This window comes from Cyprinus carpio, chromosome A19 (assembly GCF_018340385.1).
Source record: "Cyprinus carpio isolate SPL01 chromosome A19, ASM1834038v1, whole genome shotgun sequence".
Lineage (NCBI taxonomy): Eukaryota > Metazoa > Chordata > Actinopteri > Cypriniformes > Cyprinidae > Cyprinus > Cyprinus carpio.
Window position 1 is genome coordinate 19,799,487 of NC_056590.1, and position 20,137 is coordinate 19,819,623.

The 20,137-nt window shown below is 39.1% G+C and overlaps 1 protein-coding gene across 5 annotated transcripts in view; it reads right to left on the reverse strand.

Annotated features, from left to right (window-relative positions):
• LOC122148825 (collagen alpha-2(VIII) chain-like) overlaps nt 1-20,137 on the reverse strand; it is a 57,682-nt gene that overhangs the window by 18,590 nt on the left and 18,955 nt on the right. The window contains exon 2 of one of the 5 annotated variants that reach the window (XM_042776943.1): nt 5,541-5,605. The exons of 3 other annotated variants lie outside the window; for them this stretch is intronic. The gene's annotated coding sequence lies outside the window, so the exon portion shown is untranslated. Of the gene's footprint in view, nt 1-5,522; nt 5,606-20,137 lie in introns of all 5 variants that reach the window. One more of the 5 variants, XM_042776942.1, reaches the window with a different exon arrangement.

The window sequence follows — 20,137 nt, forward strand, 5'->3', positions numbered from 1 at the left end:
GTTTATAGTGAATGCCCCTATAATTTTTATTTGTTTTATATTTATGATTAGGCCCCACCCTAACACAAACTAACCATTATCACAAATAAATCACAACAAACCATGGTTTTTTTATTTAAAATATTTTTGTGTTAGGTTTTAAATGGTTTTGCTACACTAACCATGGTATTTGTAGTAAAACTGTGGTTATACAAATTGTAATAAAAAAAAAGTTACTGCACTTTAACTACAATAAAACCATGGTTAATTTTCGTAAGGCCTATTTTAACGATCTAAGCGCATGGTCTAAAGTGCATGGTGCAGGTGCACTTAGGGTGTGTCCGAATCCACTTTTGCTAGATTAACGACGGAAAAAACAGTCGGCGCATCAGATGCATGGTCCAAAAGGGTTGCATTTATTCTCTTAATGAGTCATGGGTGTGTTTTGGGCATAACGTGCAATCTCCCTTTCCCTTTAAAAGCCAGTTGTGCTTGCACAATGGCGGAATTTGCAAGAGGAAAGACTGAACGCTTCTCTAGAGAGGAAACTGATCTGCTTGTGCGCGAGGTTAAGGTGCACGAGTAGACGGGGACAATAATAATCTTTTTCATTGTAATCCTTCAATTTTTAATATTTGGCAGGTTTGTGTGCTGCTGTAAAAGCAGAGTTTATGCACATGTAAATAAAAAAAATAAAAAATACCACGCCATTGACTTTAGACCAGGCTTAAGTTGGTCAATGATGCAATAATTTTCAGTTTCCTTAAAAAAGCAACGCGACAAGACAACAATGTGCCAGAACACACCTTGTTTTCAGACCAGCACGCCCATGGGCAAACAGATGTCATGGGTATGCCACTGTGAGGAGCACGGAGCAAGGAACAAGGAGACCAGGAGTACAAACCACGGAATTTAAGTATCTTCACACGTAGCACAGGGTGTAGTCAAACAATACCGGACCAAGAACTAGAAACTGAGAATACTTTAAATACACAGACACCGATGGGAAACACCTGGAACCAAATTAACTAAACGGGGAACACCTGGAACTGAGAGCACTGAGGACAGGAACATACACAAAACACGGGACAGAGTCTGACCAATGCCCCCCTCCAGAAGGTGTGTCCTCACACTGTATAAAATCAAATGGGGAGGGAGGGGTGCGCACCCTGGAGGTCCTTCAGGAGCGACACAGGACAGTGGTCCTCCAGAGCTGTACCCGTTTGGGGCGCCATGGTGGATCAGGAGACTCAGGAGGCTATGGCAGAGCAGCCTCCGAGGCCTCGGCCCCTGCTCACACCTCGGCCTCTACAGCTGGATCCCTACTAAACCCCCCCCACCCCAAAAAAAATACTTGGGGGAACTAACGGGTCTGAACTCGGTGCCTGGAGCCCTCCCTGGGCTAAACAGGGGTTCGGGAGCCCTCCCTGGGCTATACTTGGAAATGGGAGCCCTTCCAAGGCTAAACTGGGGAATCGGGAGCCTTTCCTGGGCTTAACTGGGGATCGGGTGCCCTTCCTGGGCTTAATGGGGAAATAGGAGCCCTCCCTGGGCTTAACTTGGAATCGGGGATACGCTTACATGGTGCTGGCACTGGAGGGTGCTCTGGAGGAGCTGGCTAGGGCAAACGGTACAAATGCCCTCACGAAGATGATTGGGCTGGGGCTCGCCTGAGCCTAAACCTCGCTCATTCCTCCATTAGGGCGAGGAGAAACACACGGGGAAAAACAAACAAAACACTTTTTAGAAAAACGGACAATAAACGCGGGGAGAGGGAGTGCTGCTTACACTTTGGTCCGGTATTCTGTCATGGGTATGCTACTGTGAGGAGCAACGAACAAAGAGACCAGGAGTACAAACAACGGAATTTAATTATCTTCACACAGGGAATCACAACAACACACAGGGTGTAAACACAAACAATACCAGACAACACTAACATAAAGGACTCTGGCTTTTGAATACGGGATGATGAGGGTCTAAGGAGACACACCTGGGACCAATGGAAATTAAACATAGGAAACACCTGGGATGAAATGATTAAACAACATGAGGAGCAAAACACAGACAAAACATGGAACAGAGTCTGACATCAGAATCAGAATCAGAATCAGAAAGAGCTTTATTGCCAAGTATGCTTACGCATACAAGGAATTTGTTTTAGTGACATAAGCTTCCAGTACACAGAGACAACAACAACAAAAAACAAAAAACAAATTGCAAATAAATAAATTGTATGAACAGTTGTGCTATAGATGACAATGGATTAGAATAGAGTAAGATGCAGAGATGTACTTGGATGGAGGGGGTAACAAATAAATATAAGAATATTGCACATTTTTTCATAAGTGGTGAACATTTAACTGTTCATGAGGTAGATTGCCTGGGGGGAAGAAACTGTTCTTGTGCCTGACTGTCCTGGTATTTGCGGCTCTGAAGCGCCGGCCAGATGGCAAAAGTTCAAAAAGGGGGTAACTTGGATGAGAGGGATCCAGAGTGATTTTCTGAGCCCTTTTCCTCACTCTGGATGTATACAGTTCTTGAAGGGTGGGCAGGGGAGCACCAATAATTCTTTCAGCAGTCCAAACCGTTCTCTGTAGTCTTCTGATGTCTGATTTTGTAGCTGAACCCAAACCAGACAGTTATTGAAGTGCACAGGACAGAGTCAATGACGGCTGAGTAGAACTGTTTCAGCAGCTCCTGTGGCAGGTTAAACTTCCTCAGCTGGCGAAGGAAGTACAACCTTTGTTGGGCCTTTTTAACAATGGAGTCAATGTGATTGTCCCACTTCAGGTCCTGAGAGATGGTGGTTCCCAGGAATCTGAATGACTTCACTGCAGCCACAGTGCTGTTCATGATGGTGAGTGGGGGGTGTGCAGGGGGGTTTCTCCTGAAGTCCACAATCATCTCCACTGTTTTGAGAGTGTTCAGCTCCAGGTTGTTAAGACTGCACCAGACAGCCAGCTGCTCAACCTCTTGTCTGTAAGCAGACTCGTCACCGTCCTGAATGAGGCCGATGACTGTAGTGTCGTCTGCAAACTTCAGGAGCTTGACAGAGGGGTCTTTGGAGGTGCAGTTGTTGGTGTAGAGGGAGAAGAGCAGTGGGGAGAGAACACATCCCTGAGGGGCACCAGTGTTGGTGGAGCAGCTGTTTGACATGAATTTCCCCAGTCTCACTAGCTGTTGCCTATCTGTCAGAAAGCTGGTGATCCACTGACAGATAGAGCTAGGAACAGAGAGCTGGGTCAGTTTGGTCTGGAGGGCTGTTGGGATGATGGTGTTGAAATCCGAACTAAAGTCCACAAACAGGATCTTCACATAAGTCCCTGTTTTGTCCAGATGTTGCAGGATGAAGTGCAATCCCATGTTGATTGCATCATCCACGGACCTGTTTGCTCGGTAAGCAAACGGCAGGGGGTCCAGTAAGGGTCCAGTGATGTCCTTCAGATAAGCCAGAACCAGTTTTTCAAATTACTTGATGACGACAGACGTTAGAGCCACAGGTCTGTAGTCGTTAAGTCCTGTTATCTTGGGTTTCTTTGGAACGGGGAAGATGGTGGAGCGTTTGAAGCAGGACGGCACTTCACACAACTCCAGAGATCTGTTGAAGATCTGTGAAAAGATGGGGGCCAATTGGTCAGCACAGGTTCTCAGACAGGCTGGTGTAACACCATCTGGGCCCTGGTGCTTTTCTTCTTTTGTTCTTCCTGAAGACCTGGCGCACATCGTTTTCACTGATTTGAAGAGCAGGAGGTGTGGAGAGGGGGATTGCAGGAGGTGTTAACGGTTGTGTAGAGAGATGATCAGAATGGATGTGGGGAGTTTCAAATCTACAATAAAACTCATTCAGGTTGTTAGCAAGTCGTTGATTAGCCTCAGTGCAGGGGCATGGTGTCTTGTAGTTGGTAATGGCTCTCAGTCCTTTCCATACTGAAGTTGAGTCGTTTGGAAGTAAACTGGTCTTCCAACTTTTTAGAGTAGGTCCTTTTAGCCGCTCTAATCTCTTTGTTCAGTGTGTTTCTGGCCTGATTATACAAGACTCTGTCCCCATTTCTGTAGGCATCCTCTTTGGCTTGACGAAGATGTCTGAGTTTTGCTGTAAACCACGGCTTATCGTTGTTGAATGTTAAATAAGTCCTGGTAGGAATGCATATATCCTCACAGAAACTAATATAGGATGTTACAGTCTCTGTGAGTTCGTCCAGATCGGTGGTAGCAGCTTCAAAAACACTCCAATCAGTGAGGTCAAAACAAGCTTGCAAATCCTGCTCTGTTTCGTTGGTCCATCTCTTTACAGTCTTTACTACAGGTTTAGAGGATTTAAGTTTTTGCCTGTAGGTCGGTATAAGATGAACCAGACAGTGATCAGACAGTCCCAAAGCTGCTCATGGAACAGAGTGATATGAATCCTTTATTTTATTGTAACAGTGATCCAATATATTACTGTCTCTGGTGGGACATGTAACATGCTGTCTGTATTTTGGCAGTTCACGGGAGAGATTGGCTTTATTAAAGTCCCCAAGAATGATTAAAAACAGAGTCTGGGTGTTGTTGTTCTGTCTCTGTGATCTGATCAGCGAGTTTTCTGTAAAGCCAGACTTACGTGCGCTTGCGGAGGGATGTAAACGCTCACCAGAATGAACGAACGAGTGAAACTCCCCGCGGCGAATAGAATGGCTTGCAGTTGACAAAAAGCACTTGTAGATCTGAACAGCACATCTTCTTTAACACAGTTACATCTGTGCACCACCGTTAATTGATATAAAAGCATGTCCCCCGCCGCCGCGCGATTTCCCCGTTGATTCTGCGTTCTGCGCGGTCCGCTCTGAACAGCTGAAAGCCCGGCAGATGGAGCGCGCTATCCGGTATGGCGTCATTGAGCCAGGTTTCCGTGAAACACAGAGCAGCAGAGTGTGATAAATCCTTATTTTTTCGGGAAAGCAGAAGGATTTCGTCCGTTTTGTTGGGTAGAGAGCGGAGATTTGCCAGATGGATGCTAGGCAACGGCGTTCGAAATCCGCACTTCCTGAGTATAACGAGCGCACCGGCTCGCTTTCCCCGTTTGCGCTTTTTGAAGCGTTTGATCAGCGCCGCTGCTCCACCAACAACAACGTTCAGTAAAACGTCCGAATAATTGAAATCCGGTAAAAGATTTTGTGGTGTGTTCTGCCGAATGTTCAGCAGTTCATCCCTGGTGAAACTGATCGTGTTTGACAAACAAAAAACAGGAAAAACGAACAAAAACAGTACAAACACTGGAGAGCCAAGCACTGAAGCAGCCGTCTGCGGCGCCATCGAGGTACAGGTTTTTCAGATAAAGGTACAGAGGTACAGATAAAGTTATACTGTATATCCAACTTTATGCAAAAACCTGGGTGATAATAACCTCTGCTATAAAAAACTTATTTTAGTGCAACAAAGTTATATATGGGTTTTAAAAGACATGAAAACATAATGACAGAATTGTTATTTTTGAGAGAACTATTGCTTCAGTCCCAAGTTCTATGGGAATGGATAAAAGTGTCTGTTAAATGGCTACTTACAATCACTGTATCACTTACTGATGGGTATTCAAGACACATGGAAATCCTCCACTGTCTGGATGGCAGAAAAAAAGATTCAGGCTCTATGAAGAGAGTGAAGGGTGAGAGAATTTGGGGATTATAATTTAATAAGAGCCAGGAAATCTTTGTCAAACCCCCTCCAGGTTTCTGTGGCAGACAGCAGGATCTCAGACAGTGAGACAGGTCTTCTCCTCTGACACAGGGATGAAAGGCCAGCTATATTAGCATCACAGGTCGCAAACCACAGCCAAAGCCACTGTCTGGAGGTGGGGATACACTGTTCAGAAGCCTCTTCCATCATTCCCAGGGAGAAAAATATGGGAAACCGCACATTGCAGGATGTTGACACATCTTACTACTTAACCAATGCTTTCTGGAGTCCAAGAACACATACAATGATTTTTCAATCTGCTTAACTGTTTGTCAGTGCACAACATTGTACTAAAAAAAGGTCTTCAAGAAACATTCAAGCATGAATATATTTAGTCCAGAATCTCGACGCAGCAAACCACAAGTATAATTGCAGAATGGATTCAAGATTCAGTAGAATTAAAATGAATAGAAATTAAAATAATTTTGTATAATTAAAAAATATATATATTAGTGTAATTAACTGTTTTAGAATGACAGAAATATAGAATGATAAAATAATGAATGATAATGACAGACAGATAGCCTGAAACATAGACAGAGAGACAAAACAATAGAGTGATAGGTAGAACAATAGAAAGAACAATAGAAAGAACGATGGCGCTCTACAGGTTCACATTAATTCTGCTCACAAGGGTTTATACACTGGTAACTTGTCTGACGCTTTCCACCCCACCCATCTGACAGAAACTAATGTATGAAGGATTATTTCACCAGACTGTTGAGCCCCATTTCTCAAATCATGTGTAAGGGGGTGTTGTGGTTTGGGGCGGGACTCTGTGCATAAGCATTTGGTGTGAATTATAGTTTGCTCTCATCTTTGTTCACATATACACTATTGACCAAAATAGTGATCAAAAGAACTTCGGAGGTTCATGTCAGTCATCTTTCATTTGAAGCGTGCCTTTTAGTGTTTCCTGGAGAAACCTCAATTTAAACATGTTTTCACATGTGTGTGTGTGTGTGTGTGTGTGAGAGAGAGAGAGAGAGAGAGTGTGAGTTCTGTTGTGAATCTGATCATTGACACTTTTGCCCGGACCGGGTGGTATGAGGAAACTTCAAGCCACAGTGTAGGATCAACATCTAATTTCTCCAAGCTTTTGAAATTTGCAATCTCTCCTTCATTTCCTGGAGGTGAGGTTTTCATTCCCTCTCTGCTCTTAAACCTCACCCTTTCACAGGACCTCCAGTTAAGATTAAATGGATGCAATTGAAAAACAGTGGGTTTGTTACCAGCACAAAAGTCCAACTGCCAGTACAGATCCCGAGAGGCCAGTATCCCACACCAGACATTACTGTTCCAGCTCTTTAATTGTCATTCTGACTTCCATTTAGCTTACAAGAACTCAGCAGTACAATGCCAGGCTTTTTCAAGGACCAACTTATGCAATAGTGCAGTTTCCTCAACAGGCTTTAGCTATTATGACTTATTGTGACACCAGTACATCATTTTAGACCGGTCCTGTCAAAAGAGATCCCTGATCCCGGTCCAGCACACCTCGGAAGATTATGCACTGTATTGACTGAGACACACATTGTGCAAGACAACACGTCTAGACCCGGCCTCACCCTTATTTTTAAAGGCCTGTAAAAGCTGTGTGTAAACAGCGAAAGGAATGAAATCTTACCACCATCATACTCAACCGAAGGACAGACACAGTGTGGGGTTAAAGCAAGTGAGTGGAAAAAACATCGTAGGATAGCGAGGGGGGCGTGAGAGATGAAGAGGAAGATGGAGAATGAGAAATAGTCAGGGATCTCTGAAAGCACTTTGCCATTTTGGTTATTTACTGAATATTGTTACGATTACAGGCGGAACAGAGTCGCAATGTGAATATGGAAAATGTTGAAACATCTTTGCTGAAAGAAAAAAGATGGTGGGATCTTAATCTTTAACTGTCCACTAGGGAGGGAGCAACAATTGTGGACAATAACTTTGAATGATGGCAGGGTGGTCCAGCCAGCATGTGCAGCCTTTTTGGAAAAGAGTCATGAAATGGTAATACATGTGCTTTCTACAGGGAATCATAGTGTTTACAACATTTAGGTCTTCACAGTGGGAATCTCTACAGGTGTACTGATAATAAGAATGGCTTGATTTAGAGATCCACAGCATTCAAATAAATATGTTCCCAGTACTGATATGAAATAAAATAAGTGAATAAAAGTGACAGTAAGACATTTATAATATCACAGATTTCCATTTCAAATAAATGATGTTGAAATCCTGTTGCTTTTGAGCTTTCTATTATTTAAATAATCCCAAACAATACTGAACACTGATATGTGATGCTGACCAAATCAGCACTTTAGAACGATTTCTAAAGTAACATGTTACACTGAAGACTGGAGTAAAGACTGCTAAAATTCAGCTTTACCATCACAGGATTAAAGAATCAAATTTTATAAAACAGTTGTTTTAAATGGTAATAATATTTTGCAAAATTACGGTTACAGTATTTACTGTATTTGATGAAATAAATGCAGCCATGGTGAGCATAAGAGAATTCTTTCAAAAATATCCCAAAAATCTTACTAAAATATTTGATGGTTCAGTTTTCAGACTGGTGTGTCCACTAGATGGCAATATTCACAGACAGCTCTTGCTATCAAAAACTAGCTGAATAAGATGAAAAACAACAGAAAATCCTCCTTACACAAATATGGCAAAGTATAACAATGTATTAACTACTTGATTCTTTAAAACAGGGAGACATAACTCTCGTCCTCGGCAGGTAAGGTGGAGTATCAACAGGTAGTTGTAGTGTGTATATCAAATGCATCCTTACAAGCTCACAGTCAATGGAGTATACTTTAAAAGGCAAAAGGCAAAGGTAGTAAACAATGACTGAATTAAAATTTTTGGGTGAACTATCTCTTTAATCTCAGGTTTCAAGAAAAAAGATGGATTAGTGAAATAGCAATAACATTCAATGGAGAGTCTCTGAAATGTATTAAAAGAGACATAACTGATAAATAATCTAGCAGTGGATGGCCTGCATATTTAACTACAAATACAATATTAACCTTTTTTAGACAATTACTCAGATTTCAGCAGCTCTTTTGGCAGCACATTGTTGTGTAAGCGAGACATAGGGATTAGTCAACAGCCCTGAACAACCCCCAAATGAATAATCAGACCTTACAGATTTCAGAAGGAAAAACAAACATGACGAGGCAAGAAGTTGTACATTGCCAATTAACCATAAGCAGAGGCCTCATTACTGACAATCAAAGTCTCTATTGGCAAGTACATAAAATAAGACCTTGTTCCTGTTCTACAGCTGGAGGAAGGAGAGAGGGAGCAGGTTTTCCCTTCACTATCATGCGCAGAGCACCAGATGTGCCTAAACCGTGAATATGAGAAAAGATGGAGGGGAAAGAGGAAGGAGGGGCATAAATCTAAACCAGGCCTGGAGTCAGACAGGAGGGGTTAATGCAATACTTCCACCCATACTTTCATCTGCATCCTTTCCTTCTATTTTCTCACAACCTTCACATCTTTGTTTCCTGCCCCTCCTCTATGGTGAGGTCCACTTCTGCCTCCACCTAATGAGGGAATGAATGACGAAATAAGCCTGGAGACACTTTATCATTGGCAGTGGATCATTTCAGCTGTAACTCATAGAAAGGAATTCGTGTCATTCATTGTGGATGAGATATGGAGCGGGAATGTCACAACATGATATGATTCAAGTCACAAATCTGACATCCTGAACGTTGATTCCGTAAGTGAGTTACGATGTAATACTGGACCATAGTTATTAAAGTGCATAGAGAGGTCTAAGCCTGTCAGAGAAGGTGAGAAACGCTCATTTCTAATTACTACAGAACTCATAAATGCAATTTACTTAGAGGAAGGCAGACATGGAATGATTTTCACATCTGTTCCAGTCGTAAACAGACCGGAATTAAATCAAATTTAAGGCTAATGATCTGTTTAAAGATCTGGAGCTTTCCAAACACCACTGAAAAACAAAAAAAAAACATGGATAGATGGACTAAACCCAGAGAATTACACCTTTCAAGTACTTTAATTCCACCTGTTTGATTTGTATTTCTGCAATCATGCCAAACCATATAAAAGGGCTTGTGTGTCTTTGTGTGGCCCAGTTTTTAGACGTAATGACTGTCTGATTATTAAGTACTTAATATCCAAATGTTGAGGGAAAACAAAGAAGTGCCTGCTGACCAGAGTAGAAAGCTTCCAAAGAATAAGATTGTATCGTACTAAAACAAGTACAGGGAGCAAATCTCTGACCACTGGCCCAATTAAGACCATAAATGCATCCACATTGATTTGAACTGAAGTCTGGAAGTCTAGCAATGCACCTGGGATGTGTAGACTGCACTCGAGAACTCATCAATTCAGTGTGACAGACTCAAATTCAAATGTGGGCAGACACACCTTTTTAACTCATAAAGGCATTTAGAAGAGGTCTTGCCATCAAAATACAACTCTTGAGACTGTTATTAGTGAAAACAGGCAGTAGAGAATAAGTACAGTGAGGAGTGTCCTGGTAATATTTATAATTGTGTTGTTTGTGTATATGGCTATGATGAAAATGATGTGAAGAGTGATCTGAATGACCAAATCAGCCACCCTTGCATGGTTAATCACATGGGTGAAGTGTGCTGGCCTACAAATCTGCTCTTTAATGGCTTGAAATAGCACTTTGTGCCATGTTTCACTTCTGCTGATGTCCTGTGTCTCCAGTGAAGGCGAGGTAGAAAAAAGAGAAAATGAGGGCAATTTTTTAGAGAAGACTGAGCAGATCGGGAGACACCTCACATGACAGATACCTGGTTTTCCACGGCCAGTATTGCTGGTACTTGGCTGGTGAGATGAATGATGCAGTAAGAGATTACATAACTACATGCCGGCACATGAACATTAAAAAAAATAAAATAGATTTAAACATACAAAAAAGTTTTATTTACTGAATAAAAAGGTTTATATAAATCGTCTGGCTGCTGTGCTGTAAAATGTAGAAACATCAAGTGTTTCTATATAAATAGTAATTGATTTCAATGATGCAGAGCCATTTTTCGTCTGGGCAAAGATTCAGTGGAGACACACAGAATTGTGTCCTGATTGGGCACCAGCACCCTGGAAAAGGGGCACAATGTAGTCTGTTTTAAATTTGTCCTGTGAGAGCAGCAGTAGCTATTACTAAAGATAACTAGACAAAAGACAGGACAGTATGTGCCCTACTGGTTTTAAACTCAAAAAGCTTGTTGAAGTAGTTCATTTGGCATCAATTTAAGGGTAAAAAAAGGCATGTTTGTTTCTAAACAGAGAAACAGAAGGAAGAAAAAGAGAAACTGTGGAGCACAAGTGCAGGCTCTGTGTGAGAAACACAAGCCTCTTTTACTGACTGTGGGCAGTGACATGAAATGAAGCCATTTTGTTTGATCTTACAGCTGAATAATACCTCTCATAACTACTACCATGTCTTGCATTTGCAAAATCTGACATACATTTGAGCATTTATATATTTGATATACAAATTGATGAATAAGGAAAAAACTCTCGTTATCTATGAGGTTATTCAAGTCACTGATGGATGAACTTCATATTTGTTTGAATAAATTAATAGAAAAAAATCTCTATGTCCCATGACCCCCTAAAAGAGTTTTGGTAGTAACTGTATTACCTTCAAAGTAGATCCGTTTATGATATCACAGTTCTTTACCAATGCTTATCACTGTGATTATATCTTACATTGTCCTAATGAAGAAAAAAACATATATATATATAATATAGATATATACCCATAACCTACAATATAAAAAAATTTTCAAATTATAAAATTATTAGAACTTAGATAGATATACACTATATACATAAATTTATTAGAACTTAAATGTAACAAGAGCAGAGAGCAACAATAATATAAAATAATAAATGGAGTAATGATTGGCAACATTTTAATAATAATATCTAATATTTTATAGGAATATTGATGTATAATTTATTTCTTTATTCCAAGTGCATAGGAGAGGTCTAAGCCGGTCCAGAGAAGGTGAGAAAGCTCATTTCTAATTACCTACAAGAACTGATAATGGCAATTTCTTAGAGGAAGGCAGACATGGAATGATTTTCACATCTGTTCCAGTCGTAAACAGACCGGAATTAAATCAAATTTAAGGCTAATGATCTGTTTAAAGATCTGGAGCTTTCCCAAACACCACTGAAAAACAAAAAAACATGGATAGATGGACTAAACCCAGAGAATTACACCTTCAAGTACTTAATTCCACCTGTTTGATTGTATTTCTGCAATCATGCCAAACCATATAAAAGGGCTTGTGTGTCTTGTGTGGCCCAGTTAGACGTAATGACTGTCTGATTATTAAGTACTTAATATCCAAATGTTGAGGGAAAACAAAGAAGTGCCTGCTGACCAGAGTAGAAAGCTTCCAAAGAATAAGATTGTATCGTACTAACAAGTACAGGGAGCAAATCTCTGACCACTGGCCCAATTAAGACCATAAATGCATCCACATTGATTTGAACTGAAGTCTGGAAGTCTAGCAATGCACCTGGGATGTGTAGACTGCACTCGAGAACTCATCACTTTAGTGTGACAGACTCAAATTCAAATGTGGGCAGACACACCTTTTTAACTCATAAAGGCATTTAGAAGAGGTCTTGCCATCAAAATACAACTCTTGAGACTGTTATTAGTGAAAAAACAGGCAGTATAGAATAAGTACAGTGGGGAGTGTCCTGGTAATATTTATAATTGTGTTGTTTGTGTATATGGCTATGATGAAAATGATGTGAAGAGTGATCTGAATGACCAAATCAACCACCCTTGCATGGTTAATCACATGGGCGAAGAGTGCTGGCCTACAAATCTGCTCTTTAATGGCTTGAAATAGCACTTTGTGCCATGTTTCACTTCTGCTGATGTCCTGTGTCTCCAGTGAAGGCGAGGTCTAGAAAATGAGGGCATTTTTTAGAGAAAGACTGAGCAGATCGGAGACACCTCACATGACAGATACCTGGTTTTCCACGGCAGTATTGCTGGTACTTGGCTGGTGAGATGAATGATGCAGTAAGAGATTACATAACTACATGCCGGCACATGAACATTAAAAAAAATAAAATAGATTTAAACATACAAAAAAGTTTTATTTACTGAATAAAAAGTTTATATAAATCGTCTGGCTGCTGTGCTGTAAAATGTAGAAACATCAAGTGTTTCTATAAATATTAATTGATTTCAATGATGCAGAGCCAATTTTTCCTGGGCCAGATTCAGTGGAGACACACAGAATTGTTCCTGATTGGGCACCAGCACCCTGGAAAAGGGGCACAATGTAGTCTGTTTTAAATTTGTCCTGTGAGAGCAGCAGTAGCTATTACTAAAGATAACTAGACAAAAGACAGGACAGTATGTGTACTGTTTAAACTCAAAAAGCTTGTTGAAGTACTTCATTTGGCATCAATTTAAGGGTAAAAAAGCATGTTTGTTTCTAAACAGAGAAACAGAAGGAAGAAAAAGAGAAACTGTGGAGCACAAGTGCAGGCTCTGTGTGAGAAACACAAGCCTGTTTTACTGACTGTGGGCAGTGACATGAAATGAAGCCATTTTGTTTGATCTTACAGCTGAATAATACCTCTCATAACTACTACCATGTCTTGCATTTGCAAAATTTGAATACATTTGAGGCATTTATATATTTGAATACAAATTTAATTAATAAATGAAAAACATGCTCGTTATAGAAGGTGTATTCAAGTCACTGTATGTATGAACTGCATAGTTTTTGAATAAATTAATAGAAAAAAAATCTCTGTCACTGACCCACCTAAAAGAGTTTGAGTAGTAAACTGTATTAACCTGTAAAATAGATTCCTTTATGATATAACAGTTCTTTACCAAGTTGCTCATCACTGAATTATATCTTACATTCCATAATGACAGGAAAAAAAAAATTATATATTATATAATATATATATATATATATATATATATATATATATATATATATATATATATATATATATATTACTATATATACATATATAAACATGTGGCCTATTTATGCAAGTGTATTTTCCCCCATACTGTATTCTCTGGAAACATTTCTGAGAATTTGTGAGTTTTATGAGCTTGTGACGGTCAGAGGAATGTGACCTATAACATCTTGAGAGCTTGAGAGGAGCTCATTTTTTACACATTATTTGGCCTGGCCTCCACTGTAGATATATATATATCACTCCCTGGCCCTCAGTGAATAAAACACCTGTCAGCATCAGACCATCACGACAGCACACCACCCACTGGACGCACTTGTTGACATAAGCCGACCTGGGAAATGGGACTAATTATACAAAGCACTTACAGAGGTCAGCAGGTCAGCTAGCACTGAGGAGGTTCTTCTCCTTAGAAACACTGTTAAAACAGGATGATAGCTGAGAGCAAGTACTGTATGAAGGACGACCACACACATAAATCTTTAAATAACAAACCATTAAATTTTATGTTTAATAATTTGTAAACCTCTGATGAAGCCAACTGGAGGGAGTTCTTTGTAAAATAAAATAAAATAAATAACAACAATAATAAATAATGACAAATCAGATAACGATGTAATGTGTCGCTTGTTTTTTAAAAGAAAATCGTAAAAGAAAATCCACATTAAAAAAAATTATTTAATCGATTTTAATACACATCTATGATAAACATTTTGATATTTTTGGGGGCATAAAGTAAAAAATATCAGGGTGGTACAATTGTCTAAAATAAAAATAAAATAACATGCAAAATGTCATCCAGTGGAGGTTCTACATTGAATTACACCCTGGGCGAGACCCCCTTCTGCACAAACAGTTATATTATATTATAACAACATAAGTGAAAGAGAAAATTATATTTCTCAATTGCACAAAATCCTTCATTAGAACATTTGAAAAACACACTTAAGAGAATCCCGTTATTTAACTATTGCAATTACAAGAGGAAACACACTTTTTAAGGTGCACAGTCTCCACCTCCAACAATGCCAAAAGACAAAGAACACAATTTATATTCACAAAATATGACAGTATAAGTTATCAGAACTTAAATAAATATACACTATATACATAAATGTGCCAAAAATATATACAATCAGATATATAAAAAATGTAACAAGAGCAGAGAGCAACAATAATATAAAATAATAAATGGAGTAATGATTGGCAACATTTTAATAATAATATCTAATATTTTATAGGAATATTGATGTAGAATTTATTTCTATATTCACTTGTTGTGTCTCCCAAAATGCCTGATAAACATGATTTAAGTCCTGATGTCCTCTACAGTGGACATGCATGAAATCAATGCCCTGTTCTGTAACAGAAAGTCATTTTTTGATTTGAAACCCCACAACGTTTTGACATAACGTCTGAAATGTTTGTTTATGAAATACAATTTGAAAAGTACTCCGATTTAAATTATAATCACACAGTTGGCTAATTACAGGGCCTAACATTAACCCAGTTGATGGAAATAAATAATAACTGAACTTGAAACAGTTTTGTTGCAAAGCACAATATTATTGTGAAATTAGATCTCTTGTTTGTTGAGTTAAAACCGAATTATTGTTGTATACACATAGCACGCATCATAGCAAAAAGGCTAACAAACTTAAGAGTTATACCCACCAATTAACATTAGCCCTTCATTCATGACATGGATACCGCAATAATCATACAGAGAGAACATTGTTGCACAATCCTGGCGGTGCAAAGGATTATTATTTATATTTTTCAACTGCTCAAGCCACCACCCATGTATCATGAAAAAATGCCGCCCCAGCGGCGGCCGGGTTCGCCCGTACCAAAAACCGCTACTGATGTCATCTGGTGCAACTCTCTAAAAACGTATATAATGAAAATATTTATGAATTACTAATTCATGACATCATCCATCATGAGCATGTTTTTCATGTAAATTCCAGCTGCTCTGAGAAAAGGCTATATATAGCACACTAGCCGGGACAACTTCTTTATGTTTACAGACGTGACATAATGACGCAGCGCCATGCTCAAATTTCCCGCGAAAACCTACCCGTACCACTCAAATTAGAAAACTTTATTACAAGCTTACTGTTGTCAAATGAGCTAAAGTAAGGCGATAGTTTTGAACACTGGCTGGTTATGTACTTGCTCAAAAAATTATTTTGGATAATTTTTAAACAAAAAGGTTATGGCTGCAGGTTTAACGTTAATTTAGATTTTTTATCAATTATTTGAATACACATCTTCTATGATGAGCATGCTTTAAATGTTTTAATTAAAATTCATTGTGATATTTTTTGGGGGAATAAAGTAAAAAATGTCAGGGTGACACAACTGTCTAAAATAAAGTTTAATAAAATTAAAAACTTTTTAATGTAAAAACTTACATTATGAAAATATTTAAGAAATACATATATGACTTTTTTTCACCTTTTAAAATTTTTCTGTACTTTGAAAATACTGAAGACGTGTACACTCACATGTACACTAGGACAATATGTTACTTTTTATTTCATTGGGGGCATTTTTATTTGTCACTGACCCATGTTAAGTACTAAAATGTTAAAAAATGTGCAATCAAGAAGACATCTGTTCCAAATACTAGATTCTGCTTGGCTGTTCTCTGACGCTAATGGCTTAATGACACCTTTCCTTAGCATTTGTGGTGTCAGCCACTGTTTTATACCCGGTAAAGTGGTCTGGATTCCTCCTCTCACACAGAACAGCTCCATTTGGTTTTCACTTCATCTAGACAGGAGTTTTAAAATAATGAGGCCATAATCGCACCGCCGTTACTCAATGCCGACACCGCACAGCCAATTAAAAACAAATCAAGTCTTCACTCCTCATGTCAAAATTCGCTCTGTCTTACACAGTTCAGCTCCTCTTAAATTCCCTTGAACAGCCTCCTTCCTCTTCCTTACATTTTCTTCCCTTTACTCGCAGTCTGAGAAGCCTAAGAATAATTTGAGCTCCTATCAGTGCAGAGCAACAATTGATAAGCCAGAAGATAAAATGCCAAAGACACATTTCCACCCAAATAAAAGCTTCAGCCAAAGCACACCTCTCAAGGGAGGGATGAATAATGGCTGTTGTGCAACTTCGGGTGGAGGCAGACTGCCCTAGAATGTGCAGGTCAGTCACTATTAATGAGATTGTGATCAGCCTTTTTCACTTCAAAAGGTCCTGGCAAGACTGTGTATCACTGGCTTAATGATTTCCGAGGCATGGCCAGTTTTCATCATAGACGACAAGATCCATTCCAATGTAAGCTAAAGAAAGGCCTCTGCAATCGAACCAAGTAATAGCATGTTCCGGCAGAAAGGCAAATTTGCAAAACATCTTGCTTAAACTAGTTCAGCTCACTGTGAATTGCAACTTTTCAAGCTTGTTATGACTAGTTTGCAGGGCTCCAGACTAAACAAATGACTAGGAAGCTACAGCACAGAACCACAGTCTTTTCTACCTTTTTTTTCATCACCAATTAGACCTTATTATGCTAAAAAATGACCAACAATATATTTTGTAAAATATTAATGTTTTTAAATATATTCAGTTGTGAATATAATATATAAGCACTATTTTTTTTGTCAGTTTATTTTACCCTATTGTTAATATAACACTGCTATATATATAAAGATTTTAAAATTTAAATTGTATTTTAAATTGCTTCTGCATATAAGTTATCAAACTTATGACTACTGGTATGGTTCTAAAGATATATCAGTCAATCTCTACTCAAAAACTACACATCACATTAACGGTTCCTGGTTTAATTATAATCAAAATCAGAAAAATGATTCCACTGACAGTTTTCATTTTGGTGAAGGAGTCATTTGTGAACATGGTAATGGCTTTGAATTCATGAGCAAGCTGAATCTTTTTGACTGACTCATTAAAAAAAGAACCAGTTCATAAGAGTCATTTATTCATGAATGACAATGGACATCTACCAAACAGAGGACACACTAATATCAAAGACCATCCACATTATTTTCAGCACTATTGTAAATTTAAATTATAAATGTTTCAGACTCTTGGAAATGCTGTACAAACTGATCCAAACAGATTTCTTGGAGGCAAATCTGTGCCACATGCTCATAATGAACACAAAATCTATGGTTTAACAAATATAGATATTAGGATAAATAATACACATTTCAGGACTTCTTAAACAGTTAATGTCACTTTATGCTGCAAAGTCTGTTGTATTCATTCATTAAGGTCTGAAAATGACCTGTGGACTCTATCTTTCAGCTCTCCGATTTTGGAAGAGGAAAGACAGACCACATAGGAGCTGAGAAAGAGTGAAAAGAGTGAAAGAGTTGAGGAGAAAGATGGGATGAGGAATAGGTGAGAGGGGGTCAGTTCTGCTAGAACAATTATCTTGTTCCTGAAACCTGCTATTTAATGGAAATCCTTGGTCACTGCCAAACTACACGCCTGCATCTTGGTATGAGCCGTTGTGCAGACCTTCTTTCACTCATTCCCTTTCTTGCTTTTGATTTCTGATTGGACACTTTATTCATACGGTTGCTTTGTAAGGAGCGGCCATTAGTTTCAGAGATGCAACAAAGGGGGAACTCTGTTAAAATTCCTGGCACACATTCCCTCTTTCTATTTCTCTTTCCATTCAGTGTATTTGCAGTGTATCTGTGGACCAGCACTGGGGTCAGCCTCATGCTCACCCCGACAGCAGGTGCCTATAGAGGGGAATACTGAGAAGTCTGTTGTCGACACCATATCAGGAGCTTTACTTTGTGCCTTTGATTAGTGAGCCATAAACTGTTAGATATGTTTCTGCTACATTTCAGGAGAATTATTCTGGATGATCACGTTTTCAAACTATTCATTTGGATTCTTGAATTCTGGGTTTGTAATACTGAATACTGCGCCGCTGGGGTCTCTGGCATCTGTTATGAACAGTGGCGCATTCCTTTAGAAGTCAGGGTGGGCACTGCTGGTGTTCCATTTAATAGACAACCCATTGTTTATCAATGCAGCACAACAGCTACAGAAAAGCCCTTGATGTGGACTGAAACATGGAGTTGAAAAAGACCACACATAACCTTCCCAAACAGCCTCTGTGAGACTGAATTCAGTCTGTTCTCATTCATCATTATTGTACATGTAAAACATGAATCAATATTTACTCACCCTCACAACCATCCAGATCTGTACAAATTCTTCTGTATATTAGACATTTTTAGGAATCTGTGATGTCTTCTATTCAATGACAGTTCATAGTGACCTTTATATATATATATATATATATATATATATATATATATATATATATTCAAAATATCTTTTACAGAAGAAACTAAAAGTTGCAAGTTTGGAATGTGAGTGTCACGCTTCACTTGGAGCAAGGGAATGAGGAGATGCGGGAGTTGCTCATATACCAATAGTCTTTAATGAAACAACACGGAATAACACTCAGGAAGATTATTCTGAGTGATTTGGCAATGACATGAATGTATGTACTAGCTGAGAGCAGAAAAACACAGTGTTATGTATGTCTCATGTATTCAAATATATGAAACAAAGCAGAAGGTGAGAACGTGCCGCTCCATTGAGTCTAAGGATAATTAATTGGCAGAAGTCAACACCACAGCCTGTAAATGAGCTGTTCGTGACACAAAGTAAAGTACATGCAAATTACCCAAACAGCCCTTTCTCTAATCATTCACGAGTTGCTGACCAAGAGCTCTGCTCTTTAGTATGGTTTGGAAAAGAATGTGTTTACTTAGGTTTAGAGAAAGGGGGCTAAAATCAATGGACCACAGCCACAGAGGGAAAAAGCTATGAGAAATCCACTCCTTGCCACTGAATATGGTGCAATCCGTTTTGTTACACGCAGATGGGAGAAGAATTAATGAAATGAAACTGTATCTGACAAATTAGCAGTTTTATAGCAAATTGACCATTTGCTTCAAATGAACATCACGGCAGAAAATAGCCTTTTCCACCACAAAGACCTACTTTCAAATGGCACAAGGGTAAAAAGGGATGTCAGTAGGCAAATGAATTATAAATCTAAGCGTAGCCATCTAATATTCCTCTTCCTGTTTTAACAATCTGTGGCCTGAAGATGAAAATATCACACTAAATAACACCATTCCCTGCTCTAAAGCTCATGGAAGATCATATGAACTGAAATAGCTCCAATCTCAGAGAGCTTAATAGTTATAAGCAGTTTTTTAGTGACTGCCATGTTTGGTCTTTTAAGCAAAGCCAACAGTCAAGTCATGGACGGGGCATTCCAATTCGCTCCATGCAACCACCATTTTGTGGCTTCTGTGGGGTGGCAGAGGAATGCCGTTTTAATCCTTGTTGGACTCATGCCCCTTTTTTGGACAAGACAAGGGTTCTTTGGTCCTCTAGTCTGGCTTTGTAGATCTTTTCAGACTGGGCATGTATC